Raw genomic sequence first — 12777 nt, 5'->3', positions numbered from 1 at the left:
TGTCTTTCTTTCCTTATATCTCTGAACGTCTGTGTTAAACCCATATCATTCAGACATATTTTCAACCTATTATTATTTTTTAAGCTCACTCATTTTATCTGATTTTAACCTGTGTACACCTTTGGGAACTACGTGTATGTAGCGGCAAAATACTTTGTAAGAAAAAAGACATCTTGATAATATTTTTGTCAAAATAAACAAAATTGAACATTTCAATGTTTGAGAAGGGGGAGAGGTGTTTTTGTCCTGTTAACGATAAGCATTCTTTTCTGGATTTATGATCAATATTCGTTATCTTTGTCTTTTACATTCATATCTGATTATTAATGGCTTTTTTTAAAAAAAAAAACACGTTTAAACTTTTATTCATCGATAATAAATAGTTAACAAAATCATGATTTATTAAAATTGAAAATAAAAGGAATCATTGCTTCTGCCCAGAATAAGTATGACATTTAAATTGTTCAATTGTACGCAGTTAAAAATACTATAAAATTAAATAAAATGAAATTCAATGTTTACGAAATTATATTCAGTAAGTCTGACAAACCGCGGTATATACAATGTACATATTCTAAAATAAGATAAATAAAATATATGAATTAAAATAAAATTTATTTGTTGTTTTTTCCGAGCTTGCCGGAATTATCCACTAAGATGGTAAAACTGTAAGGAAAGCTAGATGTTTAGAATCTTGGCATTATATGGCCAAATTTTTTCTTGTACTTTTATGTGTAGGTAAGACAATAAATTTTAAAAAAAAATTGAGAATCCGGATCTAGACTGGTATTGACTGTCTCTAATCTACGAAATGTATATCGCGCATATCAGACAGGAAAGGCCAGTGTAAAATCGGATCATTTCTATTTTTGTATGACAAAACAAAATTGTTATCGTACAGTCTATCTACAGTAGTTTTCCCAGAATGCCAGACCGTGAAGTCGAGCATGCGTATTTCAGAAATATAGACTAACGTAGTTGCTAGCGCTCTCGAGCGCTAGCAATAAATGCAATTAATGAGTAATAACAAGATGGAATTCTCATCACAAAACTGAGAAAATGTCTTTCCTCAGAGACAGCCGATAAGATAATTTTTCTAAACAAAAAAGCGGTTGATTTTCCCTGTACGTATAGAAATACTGTTATGTACTTATAAGTGCTTCACTAATGCGAGAAGTATTTGCCAGTAACGGCCTGTGTTGTTTTTGTAATAAATTACTAATATACTGGGCTTTGTTTGTAAGAATATTAAATGTACGTATACCATGTACCAATTATATCTTTTGTTATCTTAAGATTGCTCAAATGCAAGGAACAAACCATAGCTGTGACATGTTTTGACACTTCGATAATTATTACAATTATTATTAAAACAATTCGCTTACATTTTAAACTGTTTAAGGAAATTTTGATAGCCAGAGCAATGAATAATTGAATAAGCAGTATCTAACTGTTTAACAATTTCACAAATACCTGACATGTAAAAAGTGTGATGTTAAACCCCCCCCCCCACCCCCATTTATTTCAAAATAAGCTTTAAAAAATATCGGCTGTCAATTTTTTAATGCTTACTAAAATAAAAACTGACTGCATGACTGTACAGACCGATTACTGATTTCTGCTGAAATCATACATTTCGGAGAATTAGGTTTCTAAATTTATTTCATATAATCTTGCTATCCACGCGTTACGTTGTATTACTTTTGATGGTACTTTTTAAATATATTTAAGTAAAAGGGTTTTTGAGTTATAAATACGTCATGTAGCAGTGAAGTTTGAAATATTTTTTTTCAGAAAATGTTCCGAATATTCGACTATCGTTCGAATAATGCAATCGAATAATCGACTAAGGAAAATAAATATTTTGACATCCCTAAAATAAATAAAATAAAGTGTTTTGTTTTAATGGAAAGCATTAAATATTATGTTGAGTTGTCTTCCGTAACAAATCATTAATTGTGCATATGATATAGAGAGAATTTTTAGAGATATTTTTTAAGTATCAAACGTTTTAAAAGAATAAAAATGGTTAGTTGACAAATTTGCCACGTTGTGCAAGTTTTTAGTTTTTTTTGGATATAGAAAAATGTTAATATTTAAATTCAAAAAATATATTTTATCCACTGTGGCAATTAACTTACCGGTAATCACATATTCAATTTCCCCCCTTGTCATAAAAATTTTGGAGAATCCGGGTATCGATTCCGGTTCCTCTCACATGCTAAGCGAGCGCTCTACCACTTGAGCTAATTCCCCACCACAGCAGAAAAATCTCACAGCAAATCATTAAAACTTATTATAAGTAAAATACGGAAGAATTCTTTGTATATTTCAAGACCCACTGGGCCAAAAATATGAAAATTCATGCAAAATCTTATGTAAACAATATTCTTTTTTTTTTAATCATGGCCCTGGGATGGTTAAAATGATGGGTCATAATTTCAAATACGAGTGTAATTGATATAATCTTTCAAAATACTTTTCTATTTGATATATAATACTGAAAATGAAATACATAATACATTTAGATAATACATTACACATAGTCTTTAAATTCTTTAGATTAATGAGGATTGTTGGTTAATTCAAGCTGTTATTTATTTTTGTTTTCATTATCATAATATCTTTAATCATCTGACTCTCTTTCATAGGTCATAATATAAAAAAAAATCATCCAAAATATCTCCGAACAGTATTTTTTTTTTTATTGTTTAAGCACTTACAATGAAGGTTGAAATTTAATATGTTGTATATACTATTAGCTAGAGATACCCTTAAATAGATTTATTAGATTATTCATGACTATTTTTTTAAACTGTTACAACTTTTAAATTTTATTCATCGATGCAAAAAAAAAATCGTGATTAATTGAAATTTAAAAGTAACAGAAATCATCGCTTCTGTTCAGAGCTAGTCTGCCATTTGGAATTTTAAGGATTCTGAAATTAAATACAATGGAGTTGAATATTTATGAAATTATATTCAGTAATATTGACAAACCGATATTCTAATATAAGATAAATAAAATATATTACTCAAAAAAAATGAATATTTTAAAGGAATATTCTACTTCAAGATAAATAAAATATATAAACAAAAGAAATAAAGAAAAAAAATAACATCACAAATAAATTATCGTATACATGATATAGAGAGAATTTTTAGTGTTTTTTTTTCACATGCATATGTATCAAACTTTTTAATTGACATAAGATAAATTCAAAAACTTACCTCTTGTCATAAAAAAAATTGGAGAATCCGGGTATCGATCCCGGTACCTCTCACATGCTAAGCGAGCGCTCTACCACTTGAGCTAATTCCCCACTACATCAAATATACGGAAATCTCATAACAAATCAAAATGCCAAATGACAATTATACTGTGCCAAAATAATTATTTTCAAAAAGAAGTAATGATTAAATGACTTGTGTTTTATTATTACATACATGTATAGTAACCTTACATTGTAGCTAAAAACGCGAGGAAAAGTCATTTTGATCAATTCTTTTTTATTATTTTTTTAGTTCATCTATCTGTTTTCTATGAACTTTTCGATAAAATCGTTGGAAAAAGGGGATCAATTTTTAAATAAACTTTGTAGAAAGTATCTTTATGTGAAAGTGATTTCAATTTCTTCAAATAAAAGATCATTTTAACGTTAAAGAGTAGATACTTATTTTAAGTAAAACAGGGAAAGATATTTTTTAATATATTCTTTTCAAGCCTCACTGGGACAGATATTTGAAAAATTATACAAAGTTTTCATTATATAAAAATTCATTTTTTTTTTATTTATGACCCTGCGAGGGCTACGATGTTTGGGCATAATTTTAAGCACGAATGTAATCGAAAATATCTTTCGAAACACTTTTCTATTCGATATATAATACTGAAATTGAAATACAGAATACATTTAGATACTACATTATTTTTACGGGCACTCTTTACTATCACTGGATTAATGAGGATTGTTGGCTTACAAAATGTATTTCAGTTAATGTAAATGTATTTCCATTATTACAACAATATCTTTAATGCCATGGCTCCCTTTCATAAGTAAAAATATGAGTTCACCCAAAACATCTCCGAAAAGTATCTCTTGATTGTTTAAGTGCTTAGATTGTCTTTGGGTATATTGTATAAACTGTAGAGAAAATGCTGAATAGATAAGCTAAAAGAAAAAAAATATTGAAAGACGCCCTGTATAGAGAGGTGCCCAAGAGTCAAATAAATCCTTTGTATATCTAAATGTCAAGACAAGAAGGAAGTGAAAATTGCCAGGAGACATACTTAACACAAGCACTTGAAGATAAATTTTGCAATCTTATCTACCCTAATATAAAAATCATTTACACCAGGGAAATTAGCTCCAATGTTAGAGTGCTCGGTTAGCATGAGAGAGTTTAGGGGATTTATAAGAGAGTATATACATTATTGTTTTGTTTTTTTTTTTCATTTTCTTAGAAATCATGAAATAATTACATTTTTAAACGGTCCGCCTCAAACAATACCGGCTTGCAGCACGACAGCATTTTAGTAAAACTTCATTAAAAGCAAGGAGGCATGTATAGACAGACAAACGGTGCTGAAAAGTGCTGCAACCTTGTTAAAGATGAGTTTAAAATGCATTAATGGGAGTGTTTGACCACACTGTAACAAAAAATTGGGGAGTGGCTAAGCAACCGGGCTTTCAATGAGCATTTCATACTACATAAAACGGGCATGCCTGTCCTGTGTTAAATCCGATCCCCCGTAGACTTTGAAAAGATCGTTGAGTTCAGCTCTTACAAATTCAAAACAGAAGTGGGGTGCATGATTTATTCATCAAATTAAGATTAAAGGGGATAATTCTTTGAAAGAAGAAAAAGGTCTCAAATCAGAAAACATTGCGGGGGGGGGGGGGGGCATACCTGTAAATTAATTATTTCTATTGCTGAATAGTATATACTCAATCTAATTAAAATCGGACTTTTTTTTAGATCCGTGCTGTATACACTCTGCTAAGAGTGTAAACGGTGCGGATCTAAGAAGTCTGATTTTATCTTTAATTAGACTGAGTATATATTTCAAAATTAAATGGGGGGAAGGGGGTGCACTCCAACTCTACCCCGGTTGGTTTCTATACGGGCCTATATTAGGATTTAGTATGTCCTAATTTCTTAGGAAATGGATTAGAATTATGAAAAAAACAAACACTTTTTTTATAAAATAGACTAGATCTATCTCTAGATCTGAATGTAAACAAATCAGAATGACGGTAAACAAACCATTTTCCTTGCGATTAAAGGATTTTTCTGTACGAAAAAAACGAATCCTATGTATGTATATGCTATATACATATGCTATAGGCATTTTTTATCAATAGCATTTTTTACATCTTGTAGTAGTAAGTAAATGTGTTAACATAGACATATGTCTTAGTATTTATCATTATTAATAGCGATTCTCTGTAACCACTTAAACTTCTTTGCCACGCATGGTCACCGATTTTGATGAAACTTTGCCTATTACAACAACTTGACACCAGAAACATATATCAAATAAAATTTCGTTGCTATGTGTCTTGGTTGCCATGGTAACAGCCAGAAAAGTTGGAAAAATTGAGATTTTCAGCTAGTTTAAACCTTTATTAAGCCTTAATAAAGACTAAGAAAAACAAACAAACTATTCACACAAAAACATGACACCTTGTTGCCACTTATGCTATAAAGAAACTATTTAGAATTTATCTCTAAGTAAGTGGTAACCATGGGTACATTTGGAATACATTTTAGATGCTGAAAAATGCTTAAAAGTGCTCAATATTCACTAATGATAGATGTTACATGATCAAACTCAATCAACAACCAAAGAAAAACAATAAAAATATTTGACCTTAAGTAATTAGGTATTGGCAATATCATTCTAAAAATAACTTTCATGGTTGCTATGGTAACACAGAGCTACCATGCAAAATCTGTTGCTAAGATTGGGTTAATGCTACTATCTTGAGGAAAAACAATAAAATTCATGACTGGCACATATACATCCTTAGGACCTTGCAACACCAACAACATAAGAAATATTGGGATTAATTGTTACTTTGCAGTGTAACCATGGAAACAGCGTACCAGTTGTTTAAAGTGATATTTTTTTGCTTCTTTAGGAATTTATTTAGCTTTTAATCAAGAAACATATTATTTGACTCACCTTTAATAGTACTTATCTGGTAGAACTAAAGTTGAATATCATATATTGATAAAGTTTCTTGAAAAATACAACACTGTTGCTATGGTTACCAAGAAGGGAAAATGTTCGATTTTGTTAATTTTATATCAATATTAAACCCTATGTGCCAGCTTTTTGCATCCAGTTAGAAATTGGTTGGTAGTCAAAATTGAAAGTCAGGTTAGTTGTTCATATACATAAATCGTAAAAGTTTTGGGAATCTACATACAAGGGTACGTATCCAAGGAAACAAAATATTTTTCAGATTTTTATGCATATTTTTTCCGATAATTTCCATAGCAACGCTCTATTTCAAGAACTGAATTTGAATTTTTTGAAATGTGAAAATTAGGGTCACACCAGCTCCTTTAAAAATTGATCATCAGTTATATAGAAATATGCTTTTTAAAAAGATAGGATAAGATTAAAACACTAAGAAAGTAAATTTAAAATAACTTTGTGGTATTAAAACCATGGCAACCATTGCCAACCTATGAGAAATATCATATTTCGTCCTTGGTATATGTTACAATGATCTCTTGTCTATTATTTGCTTGCATTTCAACCTATAATATTTTTTATTCTTAAGTGTATGACTTTATAAAATTAAATGAACAAAATTATTACTTTTGAATACTTTGTTTCCATAGTAACGTATGTAATAGATGATTTACCAAACATGTTTATCATGCATTTAAGACATAAGGCCTTCAACTTTCAGAAATAGTCATTGCCACTTGTTTGCTTTGCTGCAAACGTTAACTGTGGGATTCTGAACATGTTAAAAAATGCCATTTTTCAAACTTTAGGACATGTTGCTATGGTAACCATGACACGTAGAAACCAATTTTTGCCTGATTTGAGTTTACGGTATCAAAGACTTTTATCATAGAGAGTTTGGAGAAATTCTGAGACTATGCGTGCCACAGCTCCTATATAAAAGTTAAAGTCATTACAGAGAATGGCTCTTAAAATTTATATGACCTTGCTAAAGGTTGAAATCAATATTTCCGTAGTAGTTGTAAAGGTATTTTAATTTACATGTAAATGAAAATTCAATCTACGCCCACAGAGCCTTAAAATGTCATGTACAAAAATATATACACTGAAAATATATTATGGATTTAAAGTTTTACATATATAGATACTTAATCTGTAACAGTCGGAGAATAAGTACTTTCGTAAGTACTCGTCAGCCGGAATAGCTCAGTTGGGAGAGCGTTAGACTGAAGATCTAAAGGCCCCCGGTTCAATCCCGGGTTCCGGCACGGAACATTCCGGCGGCTGACAGCCAACATTTTTTTTTAAATCGTAAACTTTTTTTTAAGGAGGAATGGTACAACAGAATTTTTACTTTATGAATCTTTAAGACATCTCTTTTGAAGTATGGTTTCAGAATGGAAAGATTGATATTAGCTCTTAATTATTTTTGTATGATTTTTTCCCTCCTATCTTTCCAGAGTAAATGTAAAAATTGTTTTATTTGCAAATAAGACTTTAAAAAAAAAAGTGAAAAAGAAATCAGAAAGCACGAAAGATAAACAATTCTCTAGTCCCGCCCTTCTGTGTTGTATGTAAATATCCTCCCCTAATCGTATCACTTTTAAACCTTTTTTTAAAAATTATCTGTCTTTTGGTGGAGAGCAAAAATGAATATCCCAACACAAGTTTCGAATGGGTGGTGTTAAGTTTATAATTGCCCTACTGCGCATGCACATCATAAATGAAACTGCAATGTGATAGGTCGTCCAACCAGCTTTTATTTCAGCAACATCTGACTTCGAAATGAAATGCGAGCATGGAATAAGAACTTATTACATAGACGGGTTATAACACGATTTGGTCCGTGAAATGATGTTTATCAATAAAACTTTGACAGGAAATTGCATTACTCTCTCTCTCTCTCTCTCTCTCTCTCTCTCTCTCTCTCGTTAATGATACCGGTCATAAAACATTTTCCACGTGTGCCAATACACAAAGATCTTTGGTATGACCTTAAGGACAGATTTTATTTTATTGATTAGACGAACTCTGCAATATAGTTTAAGTATTCATATTGCATACAGTAAAATCTGTCAGAAAGGACTTATACATGTACATTTGTATGTAGACACAGAGAAGGGATGTGCGCATAACGGTAGTCCATCTTCGCTAGCCAAGGGTTTCTGATATGCTACTCTCCCATCTTCGCTAGCCAAGGGTTTCTGATACGCTACTCTCCTCATAAACCCTTGGCATACGGTGCTGACAAAAGACGGGATTGTTTTTGTCACGTGATCATGATTCTTACCAGGTACGCACAGATTGCGTCATCGACAGAAATAAAAAGCGTATTTAAAAAAAAATTGTTTTTAAAGAATAATTAACAAGAAGGTATCGAGTTATGTTAATTTGTTATCTAAACATGTAAAAATGCAAATCTACATCTTCAGTATAGATTCTTAATTACATATTTTGCACGGATGACACCATATAGCTATTCATAGAATGGCATGTTATCTTACGGATCATTGTTTACTTGCGTTTTACATTACCGATATTAAAGAGTCAAGATATATCCCGAACACAAATATCGTCATTTACAAAAAACAATTGCTGATTGGTCGAACGATGTCGATCAACTCCAATCACAACTTGAGAAAAAAATCCCAACTTTTTTTAACACCGTATGCCAAGGGCTTATGAGGAGAGTAGCGAATCAGAAATCCTTGGCTAGCGAAGATGAACGGTAGTCATGAATTTTCTTTTTAAAATGACCCACCCTATTTTTCTTCTTTTTTTCCATTATCTAATCTTTTAATCATGAATACGATTTTTCATTATATAGTATATATTCAATCTAATTTAAATCAGACTCCTTAGATCTGCTTAAGAGTGTAAACGGCGCGGATCTAAGAAGTCTAATTTAAATGAGCATATAATTCAAAATCAAATGGGGGTAAGGAGTACATGTCACTCCAACCCCCATCCCCGCCTGGTTTCTATACGGACCTATATTAGGGCTTTGTATTTTCTATTTTTTTAAGAAATGGAGGAGTGAATGCTCAGTTTAGAAATATGAAAAAGAAACTTTAAAAAAAATACTAGAAAAGATCTAATTTGAATGTAAACAAATCTGAATGTACACAAATCGTTTTCCTTACAATTATATTTAAAAAAAAATTTCTGAACGAAAAAAAAATCCTATGTACATGTATGTATATTTTTTTTTACCTTTACTTACACTTATTTAACAAAAATAAACTACGTCTACATATTACATTTATTTCGATTGCCTTACTTTTAATAAATGACGTATAACTTGCAGGTATTTAACACTAATCAGGTTAAAGGTAAATGAATATCGTTCGTCGTTGTTGAGTACAAACATATCTTTAAGCTATCCCAAAGAACCGCAAAAAGGCCTGTACAAAAATAAAATTTTTAGATTCTGGATTTAACGTTAACACATATTTTACTAAATTGATGTAACAGTCGGAGAATAAGTACTTTCGTAAGTACTCGTCAGCCGGAATAGCTCAGTTGGGAGAGCGTTAGACTGAAGATCTAAAGGCCCCCGGTTCAATCCCGGGTTCCGGCACGGAACATTCCGGCGGCTGACAGCCAACATTTTTTTTAAATCGTAAACTGTTCTTTTAAGGAGGAATGGTACAACAAAATTTTTACTTTATGAATCTTTAAGACATCTCTTTTGAAGTATGGTTTCAGAATGGAAAGATTGATATTAGCTCTTAATTATTTTTGTATTTTTTCACCCTATTTTTCCAGAGAAAATGTAAAAAAAAAAATGTTTTATTTGCAAATAAGACTTTTAAAAAAAAAAGAAAGTGAAAAAGAAATCAGAAAGCACGAAAGATAAACAATTCTCTAGTCCCGCCCTTCTGTGTTGTATGTAAATATCCTCCCCTAATCGTAATTTTCTTTTGGTGGAAATATTTGAATAGCCCGACACAAGTTTCGACTGGGCCGTGTTAAGTTTCTAATTGCCCTATTGCGCATGTTCATTATAAATCGAAAACTGCAATGTGATAGGTCATCCAATCAGCTTTTATTACAGTGTTAACAGGTCAGCAGCATCTGATAGACTGAAACTGACTTCGAAATGAAATGCGAGAATGTTTATAACACGATTTGGTCCGTGAAATGAAGTTTATTAATAAATCTTTGAAAGGAATTGCATTTCTCTCTCTCTCTCTCTCTCTCTCTCTCTCTCTTTTCTAGTATTTTAAAAATTACAATTGTAATTTTGTATTTACTACAACCCGGTAAATTCAAAAATTACAATATGACACATGTACATGTTTATGTAGACACAGAGAAGGGAGGTGAGTATAACGGTAGTCATGAATTTTATTTTTAAAATGACCCGCCCTATTTTTCTTCTTTTTTTTATTATTTTATCTTTTAATCATGAATACGATTATTCGATATATAGTAAATACTCAATCCAATTAAAATCAGACAAGTACTGCGTTAGATCTGCGCCGTATACACTCTGCGTAAGAGTTTAAACGGCGGGGATCCAAGAAGTATGATTTTAATGAGTATATATTTCAAAATCAAATGGGGGGGGGGGGGAGAGATACACGTCACCCAACCTCCACCCCGCCTGGTTTCTATACGGGCCTATATAAGGGTTTAGTATTTTCTAATTTCCTAAGAAATGGAGGAGTGAATGCTCAGTTTAGAAATATAAAAAACAACAACTTTTTTTCAATACTAGACTAGATCTAATCTGAATGTACACAAATCATTTTCCTTACAATTAATGAATTTTTTTTCTATACGAAAAAAGAAAATGAATCCTATATACATGTATGTATATTTTTTACTTTTTCTTACCACTTATTAAACAAAAATAAACTACGTCTACATATTACATTTATTTCGATTGCCTTATACTTTTAATAAATGACATATAACTTGCAGGTATTTAACACTTATCAGGTTAAAGGTAAATGAATATCGTTCGTCGTTGTTGAGTACAAACATATCTTTAAGCTATCCCAAAGAACCGCAAAAAGGCCTGTACAAAAATAAAATTTTTAGATTCTGGATTTAACGTTAACACATATTTTACTAAATTGATGTAACAGTCGGAGAATAAGTACTTTCGTAAGTACTCGTCAGCCGGAATAGCTCAGTTGGGAGAGCGTTAGACTGAAGATCTAAAGGCCCCCGGTTCAATCCCGGGTTCCGGCACGGAACATTCCGGCGGCTGACAGCCAACATTTTTTTTTAAATCGTAAACTGTTCTTTTAAGGAGGAATGGTACAACAAAATTTTTACTTTATGAATCTTTAAGACATCTCTTTTGAAGTATGGTTTCAGAATGGAAAGATTGATATTAGCTCTTAATTATTTTTGTATTTTTCCCCCTATTTTTCCAGAGTAAATGTAAAAATTGTTTTATTTGCAAATAAGACTTCATCGTCGCAAGCCACGGGTTTTGTGTCCATTCTATTTCCACAAACCAGCGGCTGTCTCCTTCAAAGGAGATGGGCGAACATATAGGGTGCAGAAAGCCTATAGCTTCAGAAATATAAAAATCATGTTCAATTTGTGAATTTAATATTTAGAGTAAAGTTCTCATTATTGAAATTTATGTAATTGTGATAAAAAAAACTTTTCTGAGGAAAATTTTCTCGGCAAAATTTATTCTTTTATTAAAAAAATTAATGTGGTATTCGTGGGGTTCGAACCCTAGCAATAAAAATCCTGAGAATCATTTTCTTTCGAGACTAGCACGCTAACCACTAGGCTACACAAGTCCTGACGAACAGTGGCATTTAAATCATGTTTGTGATATGACCCTTGACTTAATGGACTTCAAGTATTTCTTGAAAAGATGCGAACGTTATGTCATAAAAGTATATTTTTAAGGTATAGTGGGTCATTGCTCCATATTTTTGGTAAGCAAAAAATGTATATTTTTATGCAAACTTTGAGGATTAACTTTCAAAAAGGTGGAGCGAAGACCCACTCATATCGAAAAATAGTGTTATAGTATGCGAAAATGAATCTTTTTGCCCGCTTTAGTGTGTGTCTTATATTTCACAGGCAAATAATTTCAAACTTTGAGGGATTTTTGCAAATTGTAGAGATTTTACATAAAGTATATTTTAATGTTAGACGAAATATCAAGGAAAATTTTGATATAATAGAAATTCAATTTTTCATCTTCATGTTTGTCACACTATAGGCTTATCGCTCGTCATGTTCACCCATCTCCTTTCTCTCGTTCTCATGAATATTTATAACATACATTCAACCAATGGATAAACATCTGACGCTTCAAGTCAGAACCAATGAAAATGATCAGTCTATCTTGTATTTGGATGTAACCATAACCACGAGCTGTACATCAACTTCGGTTCGAATTTCCTTTCTTAACGAGTAACGCTTTTCAGCGTTCTCACACAACGTCTACATTCGAAACCCTGTATTTTAATGTAAAACCTTGTAAGTATTTTAGAATATACGTTACTCACATCTGTTCTTCAGGATCTATCGTATTTTTTTCAATAAATCTGCCACGCATAGCAAACATTATTTCATTATGGGCGCCG

The 12777-nt window shown here is 31.4% G+C and overlaps 4 non-coding genes across 4 annotated transcripts; 3 read left to right on the top strand and 1 right to left on the bottom strand.

The window, feature by feature from the left end:
- Positions 1 to 3250: 3250 nt before the first annotated feature.
- Trnaa-agc (transfer RNA alanine (anticodon AGC)) lies at positions 3251 to 3323 on the bottom strand. Its single transcript has one exon. It is a non-coding gene; the product is annotated as a tRNA-Ala (tRNA).
- A 4080-nt stretch (positions 3324 to 7403) lies between these two features.
- Positions 7404 to 7476, top strand: Trnaf-gaa (transfer RNA phenylalanine (anticodon GAA)). The gene has a single exon. It is a non-coding gene; the product is annotated as a tRNA-Phe (tRNA).
- Positions 7477 to 9715: 2239 nt separating this feature from the next.
- On the top strand, positions 9716 to 9788 carry Trnaf-gaa (transfer RNA phenylalanine (anticodon GAA)). Its single transcript has one exon. It is a non-coding gene; the product is annotated as a tRNA-Phe (tRNA).
- A 1549-nt stretch (positions 9789 to 11337) lies between these two features.
- Positions 11338 to 11410, top strand: Trnaf-gaa (transfer RNA phenylalanine (anticodon GAA)). Its single transcript has one exon. It is a non-coding gene; the product is annotated as a tRNA-Phe (tRNA).
- Positions 11411 to 12777: the final 1367 nt, after the last annotated feature.

This window comes from Saccostrea echinata, unplaced genomic scaffold, assembly GCF_033153115.1.
Source record: "Saccostrea echinata isolate AGI-Se365-2 ecotype Australia unplaced genomic scaffold, CSIRO_AGI_Sech_v1 ptg000009l, whole genome shotgun sequence".
Lineage (NCBI taxonomy): Eukaryota > Metazoa > Mollusca > Bivalvia > Ostreida > Ostreidae > Saccostrea > Saccostrea echinata.
Note: the sequence above shows the minus strand (reverse complement) of the source record. Positions and strands in the feature narration are given on the sequence as shown.